Genomic DNA, 9,860 nt, shown 5'->3' on the forward strand with positions numbered 1-9,860 from the left:
TGTAATGCACGTTCCTGGTTTGGCTTTAGTTTCACACTGTTTGTTGTTCTTGAACAGTGAATAGAGGAAATAGAGCCGGGCAGTAGGGATGTGGGCAGTTATGCGAACAACAACTATTGCTGTCACTCGGTGAGAAGTATCGAGGAAATATTTTAAACAGCGGCTGTCGATTTCGGTTGAATGGTTGGTCCAATGAGAAACAAGGAAATGGCAGAGACTTTGAACAAGTATTTTAACTCAGTCTTCATGGTAGAAAACACTAAAAGCATCAAAAGAATAGTATAAAATCAAGGGGAAAAGGAGGGAAGGAACTTGAAACGATCATTGTCGCTGGAAAAAATGTATGAGGAAAACTAATGGGACTAAAATCTGACAGATCCCCTAGACCTGATGGCCTGCATCCCAGAGTTTAAAAGAAATGGCTCCAGCCATAGTGGATGCGTTGGTTGTAATCTTCGTCAATTCACGAGATTCTGGAACAGTGCCAGTGGATATTAAAACCACAAATGTAAAACCCCTATTCAAAAAGCAGGTAATGATAGGCCTGCTAGCCTAATGTCTGTCATTGGGAAAATGCTGGAATCCATGATTAAGTAAGTGGTAGCAGAACATTCAGAAAATTAAAGTACAATCATGCAGAGTCAACATGGATTTATTAAAGGGAAACCATGTTTGACAAAATTATTAGAGTTCTTTGAGGATGTAACAAGCAGGGTATATGGAGGGGAACCAGTCGATGGAGTGTATTTGGATTTTAAAGGCGTTCGATAAAGTGCCATGTAAAAGGTTACAACACAAGATAAGAGCTCATGGTGTTCAGGTGTAATATATTAGCACGGATAGAGGATTGGCTAACTAACAAGAAACAGAGAATTGGGTTAAATGGGTCATTTTTCAGGTTGGCAAACTAATTAGTGGGGTGCCACAGGGATTGGTGTTGGGGCCTCAACTACTTACAATCTATATTAATAACTTGGATGAAGGGATCGAGTGTATTGTAATCAAATTTGCTGGGGATACAAAGATAGGTGTGAAAGCAAGTTGTGAGGAGGACACAATGAGTTTGCAAAGGGATAAAGACAGGTTAAGTGTGTGGACAAAAATTTGGCAATGAAGTATAATGTGGGAAAATGTGAGGTTATCCACTTTGGTATGACGTATAGAAAAGCAGAATATTATTTAATTAGAGAGAGAATGCAGAATGCTGTGGTACAGAGGGATCTGGGTGTCCTCATATATGAATCACAAAATGTTAGCATGAAAACACAGCAAGTAATTAGGAAGGCAAATGGAATGTTGGTGTTTATTGCAAGGGGGATGGAGTATAAATGTGCAGGTTGTTGGTTCGACCACACCTTGAGTGTTGCATGCAGTTTTGGTCTCCTTATTTAAGGAGAGATATATTTGCATTGGAGGTAGTTCAGGCAAGTACCACTAGGTTGATTTCTGGGATAAAGGTGTTGTGTTATGTGGAAAGGTTGACCTGGTTGTGGTGCACTCATTGGAGTTTAGAAGAATGAGAGTCAATCTTATTGAAATACATAAGATTCTGAGGGGGCTTGACAAGGTATTTGCTGAAATGATGTTTCCCCTCATGAGGGAATCGAGAACTATGGGGGAACAGTTTCAAAATAAGGAGTCTCTCATTTTAGATGGAGTTGAGGAGGAATTTCTTCTCACAAAGGGCTGCTATTCTTTGGAATTATCTACCCAAGAGGATGGTGGAGGTTGGTCATTGAATATATTCAAGGTTGAGTTAGACTGACTTTTGATCTACAAGGGAATAATTGGTTATAGGGGCAGGCAGGATAGTGGAGTTGAGGCCATGATTTGATCTGCCATGATCTTATTGAATGGTGGAACAGGCTCGAGTGGCAGAATAGCCTAATCCTGCTCCTAGTTATTATGTTCTTATGCTATAATGCCAGATGGAAATAAAAATATGACAGAGACTGCAATCTGAAGACAACAGAAGGCAGGTCCCTCCCTCTCTCACACACACACATGCAGAGTCCCAGAGACCCATGGGAGTAGCTCAACCCTCAAGACAGAAGACCAGCGAAACAAGTTTGAAAGTGTGCACTGGTCCCCAACAAGAACTGCAAGCCATAACAGCAATCAAAGACTTTACATCAAACCCAAAGCCAGCAACTGAACTCCAGCTATTGCTTCAAATCTTTTCTCCTTTTCCGTTTCTATTTGTGTGTCTGTTTATCACATATGCACGCTAGCGTGGTTGTGCTGCGTATCTTTATTCATTTTAACTGAATTAGATTTTTAAGGTTAATAAACTTACACTGTTCTTTTTTAAATCTGAGAAAACATGCCTGGTTGATTTCTTTGCCATTAGAATTAGGGAGTAGTGAAGCTAAAACATGGTGTTTTAAAAAGTGAAACCCTGTTACAGGTAAGGAAGAGGCTGAGAGGGGGAGCCTTTCTCACCTGGTCGTAACAATGACTTTTCTAGCTTCTACCTCAATTGATCTTGAGTTACAGAGATATTTTTCTTTCTCCCTGTAGGCAAAAACTTGAAGGAACCTGAAGGAAGGTGGTGATTCCCCAGCACAAGGAAAAGTGCAGTCCACTCCTTCTAACACAGAGTAGGTACATTATCACACCCAGAGCACAGAGACACAGACAGGCCATGAGTTCCACAGGCACAGAGAGCAGAAGTAGTCAGACTCGCACTGATCCCAAGTTCCAGAGACACATTTTCAATCCAGCAGACAATCAAACAATGCAGGAGAGGCAGAAGTTGTTTCCAATTCACCCCAACTCAGTACTGCTGAAAGGTAGGTCTATCAATCTCAGTTCAAAATCACACCCACCATCAGATTGAAAGGCACCGGATTAATCCCACAAAAGTGCAGCCTAAGCTACAAATTAAATATCAGGTAGAGCAGCTGATGGAAAGGTACAGAATGAATCCTTAGATTCCCTAGAGGCGGCACAGTGGCGCAGTGGTTAGCACCGCAGCCTCACAGCTCCAGCGACCCGGGTTCAATTCTTGGTACTGCCTGTGTAGAGTTTGCAAGTTCTCCCTGTGTCTGCGTGGGTTTCCTCCGGGTGCTCCGGTTTCCTCCCACATGCCAAAGACTTGCAGGTTGATAGGTAAATTGGCCATTATAAAATTGCCCCTAGTGCAGGTAGGTGGTAGGGAAATGTTGGGATGTGGTAGGAATATGGAATTAGTGCAGGATTAGTATAAATGGGTGGTTGATGGTTGGCACAGACTCGGTGGGCCGAAGGGCCTGTTTCAGTGCTGTATCTCTAAATAAATAAATAAAATAAATGTAGCCCAGACTGCAGACTCAGTGACAGATTACAATGTAGTACAAACATCTCATACAGTATCAAAAATAAAGTTATAGTATTATGTCAATTAGTGCACACTGCACTACTCATTTCATACCAGTCCAATAATCTCTGTAAGAGCTGTAACGAAAGATAGAGTATCAATTCAATGATTCTAATTGTACTGAGCACACCATTTGTGAGTTTGAAACATATGCCATCATTCACAAATGTGTTCAGAGTTACAGACTAAATATTAGTCCAAAACAGATAGCAATGAGGAAAAACCTCTTTACTCAGAGCGTTGTTAAACATTTGGAATTCTGTACCCCAGAGGGCTGTGGAAGCTCAGTCATTGAGTATGTTTAAAGCAGAGAGTGACAGATTTCTAAATACAAATGACATAAGGGGATATGAGGATAGTGTGTGAAAAAGGCATTGAAGTGGATGATCAGCCATGATCATCTTGAATGGCAGAGCATGCTCAATCGGCTGAATGTCCTGCTCCTATGATCCTATGTTCCTAAAACTCTCACACCACAACTCAATAAAACACACAGTTAAAATGTGATCCATATTTTGAAATACAAATGAGGCAAGCAAATCGTGACACATCATGGCATTAAACAAATAGTTCTCAATACCATCACTGAGATACATATTAAGTGCAGGTACAGAGGAATCCTGTAACAGAATTTCATAGATACACAATGTATCACATTTGCAGACAATGGCAGTAGCTGAGAGATACAAAATTAATCCCACTGTAACTGACTGTCCCAGAAACAGACACATAAAAAATGAATTGTAACACACATTCAGTACCAGAGACTGCCAAATGCAGAATGAGCCCTGGATGTGCACATGCAGAGAGTGTACCAGAAATTGACTGACACTGAATGAGACCCAGACTCATATGCAGTACCAGAGACTAACAGCTGAAGAATAAAACCAACATTCACTTCCAGTACCAGAAAATAACATATGCATAACAGATATCACTCATGTACAGTAGCAGAGATTGACAAACAACAGAATGCAGCTTGACAGTAGCGAAGGTGCGAGAGCGAGCTTACAGCTGGGAAGTCAATTTCAGTGGAAGTTTAAAGGTTAATTCCCTTTTGTTTTCGGAGGACCAGGGGACTGCTGGGTCAGTAAAAACTATATATTTGGGTGGTTTATAATCTCTTTCTTTTAGTTTTGGTGACTGCAGCTTGACAGTAGCGAAGGTGCGAGAGCGGGCTTACAGCTGGGAAGTCAATTTCAGTGGGAGTTTAAAAGTTAATTCCCTTTTGTTTTCGGAGGACCAGGGGACTGCTGGGTAAGTAAAAACTATATATTTGGGTGGTGGCTGTACCCGATACACTACACGTGTCGTGTCTCCCACCCACCCTCCTCCTCTAACAAAAAAAAAAGGACTTCTCGGCCTTTTGGCTAAGATCAAGTGTAGTATCTGTTCTTATCAGTGCTTATTTGATTGAGAAGAGACCATGATCATTGCCTTTTGATCCTGGGGAAGCTTTGAGTAAAATGGCTATAACCAATTTTCGAGCTTCGGGCCAGGGAGTGCGGAACACCGTTCGGGTGGTCGTGAAGGACAAGGAAGGAGATGCACCGGTTGATCGCACCTTCTTCATCAAGAAAATTCTCTTCGATTGCTGCGGATTTCAAGCGACGGATGTCTTCTGCCTGCAGGATTTCCCCAGCAGTGGATACTTTGACGTGACGTTCCGGAACGTGGCGGGATGCATCAAGTTCCTGAAGGCGTTCAAGGAGAAAGGGGACCGGGCGCCACTGTCGATCCTCACAGCGGAGCCGCTCTTCACACTTCCGTCACAACGGGACCGGGTGGTGACAATTCACCTCTACAACCCCCATGTTCCGGTGGTGGATGTACTCACCTTTCTCGCCAGGTATGTCGAGGTGGCCAGCACTGATGTCAAGGACCCCTTTGGGATCTGGACCAGCAAGCGGCAGGTCAAGGTGACCTTGAAGGTAGATCCCAGTGGAGCCATCATCCACCCTCCCTCCAGCTTCGCTATCGGGGGAAGTCGAGGCTTCTTGGTCTACGCTGGGCAGCCCAGAGTTTGCCGCACCTGTGGCAAATCTGGTCACATGGCAGCCAACTGCAGCACGGTTGTTTGCAAGAACTGCAAGGAGGAAGGCCATCAGACCAAGGACTGTAAGCAGACTAAGTGTTGCAACTTGTGCGGTGCGGCAGGCCATCTCTACAAGACCTGCCCCAAACGTTGCCTCAGCTATGCTCAGGCAGCAAGGTCCAAGGAAAGGCCGCGAGAAGGTTCGACGAAGGCGTCCGCTGTTCGAAAGGAGACCAGCAACCTTCTCCGCAGTGAGGAACTTCAACCTGAGAAGGAAGGGGAGGCAGCTGAAACCAACGACCCAGCACCTACCCAGCGCCTGGAAACCCCTCCTCCACAGACAGAATCAATGGAGGAGGAGGCAGCAGATGGACAAACAGGTCAGTGGCAAGTGGTCCAGAGGAAAACCACAAGGAAAAAACATCCCAAAGCCACCACCCAAACCAGTGGCAAGAGGAGGCTCTCTTCTGAATCAGACTGCAACAACTCCTCTTCACTGGACGGGGAAATGCTGGAACGACAGCCCCTTCAAAAGAGGTGGCAGAACTCCGAGATGGATGATAAAGCATCCCAGCCCCCGGGCACTGGAAGCTGTGATGGGCCCGGCGTGCCCCAACCCCAATGCCCCACATGTAACGACGTGGCCAACGCATCTCAGCTCCGGGACACCGGGAGCAAAGACACGTCTGGCGCACCTGAGCTCCGGGAGACCGGGAGCTGTGATGTTTTCGAGGAGGAACAGATGGAAGCAGCTGAGGACAACCCAATCCTCTCTGCCTACAAGACCCCCCCGATGTCACCCGAGCGGCACAAACCCTGCATGAAAAATCAGGAGGGGTTTCTGAGCCCAACCAACGTGAAACTGCTTGCGCACACGATGGGTATGCAGGAACATCCCGAAGGACTGGGACTAGCGAGGACAAATGGTATGCAAAGCAACAACTAATTTTTAGTAAAAAATGGGTGGAAGAATTGCTTCCATTAATGTGCGTAGCATTAAATCTACTACGCGATGTGTTTCAACCTTGGATTACCTTGCCAAGGTCAAAGCTGACCTACTGTTTCTGCAGGAGTGTGCAATACCACACCTCAGCACCTACAGGCAGTGGTCGCGATGGTGGTCCCACGGGCCATCGATCTGGTCGGGGGGTAATGACTGCCGTTCCTCCGGCCTGGGTATTCTGCTGCGGGGAGGTAACTTCACCATCTCCGAAGTTAAGGAGGTGGTGGGCGGCCGCCTCCTCGTAGCAGACGTGATGTACAACAACGCTCCGCTCCGGTTGATCAACGTGTACGCCCCGGTACAACGCAGCGAGCGGCTGACCGTCTTCCAGCAGCTCCCACTGCTGCTGGCGACATCCAGGCCATCATCCTAGGTGGTGACTTCAACTGCATCATCGATGCCGCTGGACGATCCGGCAGTGACGACAGCAAACTGGACGCCACGTCCAGATTCCTAATAGAAACAGTTAAAGATGCCAAACTGCACGACGTCTTCAGCAAACCTGCAGACGGAGCGCAGCGCAGATACACATGGTCAAGATCGGACGGGTCTGCCCGTTCCAGGATTGACTTCCTGTTTGTGTCCCGTGCTGTCACGGTTGGATCCACCGACGTCAAGCCGGTGTTCTTCTCCGACCACTGCCTCTTACTGGCCGACTGTCACTTACAGGACGACCAGCGGGTTGGCAGAGGGACGTGGAAGCTCAATGCGACACTGCTGACCCCAGAGAACGTTGAGGAACTCAAAAGGGATTACAAAGGTTGGAGGACCGTGAAACCCCTCTTTGAGTCTCCAGTTCACTGGTGGGAAGCGATTAAGGAGAACATCAAGAGGTTCTTCATCCACAAAGGTGTTCAGAAGGCGAGAGAGAGACAGAGGGAACTGTCCCGACTCCAGAAAATTATGCAAAATCTACTCCGGTTGCAGTCAATGGGGGTCGAGGTCAAGGAGGACCTCCAAGAGGTGAAGAGCCAGCAGGCCTCGCTCTTAGCCAAGGAGGCCTCCAAGATCATCTTCCGGTCCAGAGTCCGCTCCATCGAGCAGGATGAGACGTGCTCGCGTTACTTCTTCCAAAAGGTACACAGAGAGAGCTCTTTTATCAGCAGCCTGAAGGAAGAAGATGGCTCGGTAACGTCTTCGCAGTCCGACATATTAAGGATCAGCAAATCCTTTTATGCTGGGCTGTATGACGCGAAGCCCACAGACAGCAGAGCCTCCCAGTCCTTCCTGTCATCTATTACAGAGGTCTTAGATGACAGCAGGAGGGAGAGACTGGACAAGCCGCTAATTCTGGACGAGCTGACAAAGGCCGTCGAGTCTTTCGAGACGAGTAAAACTCCCGGGAGCGACGGCTTACCGGTCGAGTTGTACTCGGCCCTGTGGGACTGGGTCGGCCCGGACCTGCTGGAAGTATACGAGAGTATGCTCCTGGCCGGCAGCATGTCAGAATCCATGAGAAAAGGCATCATCACCCTCATTTACAAGCAGAAGGGGGAGAGGGCAGAAATCAGAAATTGGCGGCCCATCTCACTGCTTAATGTTGATTACAAGATTCTGTCCAAAGTCATAGCCAGTCGAGTCAAGTCTGCTCTGGAGTTGGTGATTCACCCTGATCAGACCTATACTATACCAGGCAGGACAATCTCTGATAGCATTGCGCTACTCAGGGATATGATCACCTATGTACGGGACAGGAGGGTGGACACCTGCCTCATCAGCCTGGATCAGGAGAAGGCTTTTGACAGGATATCGCACACCTACATGATGGACGTGCTTTCCAAAATGGGGTTTGGGGAGGGAATCTGCAATTGGATCCAACTGCTCTCCACAAACATCAGGAGCGCAGTCTCAATCAACGGGTGGGAATCGGAAAGTTTCCCGATCAAATCTGGAGTCAGACAGGGCTGCCCTCTGTCCCCGGTCTTGTTTGTTTGCTGTATTGAACGCTTTGCTGAGTCTATTAGGAAGGATGCGAGCATAAGAGGGGTGACAATCCCAGGCAGCGGAGGCACTCAGGTCAAAACCTCCCTGTACATGGATGACGTCGCCGTTTTCTGCTCGGATCCGCTGTCCGTGCGCAGACTGATGAGCATCTGCGACCAGTTCGAACTGGCCTCGGGAGCCAAAGTTAACCACGGCAAGAGTGAGGCCATGTTCTTTGGCAACTGGGCTGACCGATCCTTTGTCCCCTTCACCGTCAGGTCAGACTACCTGAAGGTGCTGGGGATATGGTTCGGAAGGGCCGGGGCGTGCACCAAAACATGGGAGGAGCGAGTAGCCAAGGTACGACAAAAGTTGGGCATGTGGGGGCAGTGATCTCTCTCCATTGTGGGTAAGAACCTGGTCATCAGGTGCGAGGCCCTCACGTTGTTGCTCTACGTGGCGCAGGTCTGGCCCATACCCCACTCCTGCGCCGTGGCAGTCACCCGAGCCATTTTCCGCTTCGTCTGGGGATCTAAAATGGACCGGGTCCGGAGGGACACGATGTTCAAATCTCTGGACAAGGGCGGGAAAAATGTACCCAACGCGGCCCTCATCCTGATGACCACCTTCGTGTGCGGCTGCATCAAGCTGTGTGTCGATCCCCAGTACGCAAACTCCAAGTCTCACTACGTGCTGAGGTTCTATCTGTCCCCGGTGTTGCGAAGGATGGGCCTGGTCACATTGCCGCGGAACGCTCCGTGCAGTTGGGCCGTGCCGTACCACCTATCCTTCGTGGAGCAGTTTCTGCGGGAAAACACCTTTGACCACCGGTCCATCAGGCAGTGGTCTGCACGGAATGTCCTCAAGGCCCTACGGGAAAAGGAAACAGTGGATCATGTTGGATGGTTCCCCGAGCAGACCGTCAAAGTCATTTGGCGGAATGCCTCATCACCAGAACTTTCAAACAAGCACCAAGACGTAGCTTGGCTGGTGGTGAGAAGGGCCCTCCCCGTCAGATCCTACATGCACACCCGAAGTCTCGCCCCCTCCGCACAGTGCCCCCGCGTTGGCTGTGGTGGGGAAGAGACGGTCGCCCACCTCCTCCTGGAATGTGCCTTTGCAAAGAAGGTGTGGAAAGAGATGCAGTGGTTTTTGTCAAAGTTCATCCCAAGCAGCTCTGTAACACAGGAGTCTGTGCTCTCTGGGCTGTTCCCAGGGACGCACACCGAGACAAACATCAACTGCTACTGGAGGACTATCAATTCGGTGAAAGACGCCCTTTGGTCTGCCCGAAACTTGCTGGTCTTCCAGCGCAAAGAGTTGTCCACCACCGAATGTTGCAGACTGGCACATTCCAAGGTCCAGGACGACGTGCTGAGGGACGCACTAAAGCTTGGGGCAGCCGCAGCAAAGGCTCAATGGGGAAAGAGCACAGTGTAAGGGTCCCCCACCAAGCTTGACTGAGGGGCTGGATCCAAGGGAAACCCCTCGAACTGTATCGTTAAAATTCTCAATTGCTGTAAATGTAAAACTGTAATTGA

General features: G+C 48.3%; 1 pseudogene; it reads left to right on the forward strand.

The window, feature by feature from the left end:
* The first annotated feature begins 4,708 nt into the window (after positions 1–4,708).
* On the forward strand, positions 4,709–4,817 carry LOC137350743 (U2 spliceosomal RNA; annotated as a pseudogene).
* Positions 4,818–9,860: the final 5,043 nt, after the last annotated feature.

The sequence above is a fragment of the Heterodontus francisci genome, chromosome 35 (assembly GCF_036365525.1).
Source record: "Heterodontus francisci isolate sHetFra1 chromosome 35, sHetFra1.hap1, whole genome shotgun sequence".
NCBI classification, from domain to species: Eukaryota; Metazoa; Chordata; class Chondrichthyes; order Heterodontiformes; family Heterodontidae; genus Heterodontus; species Heterodontus francisci.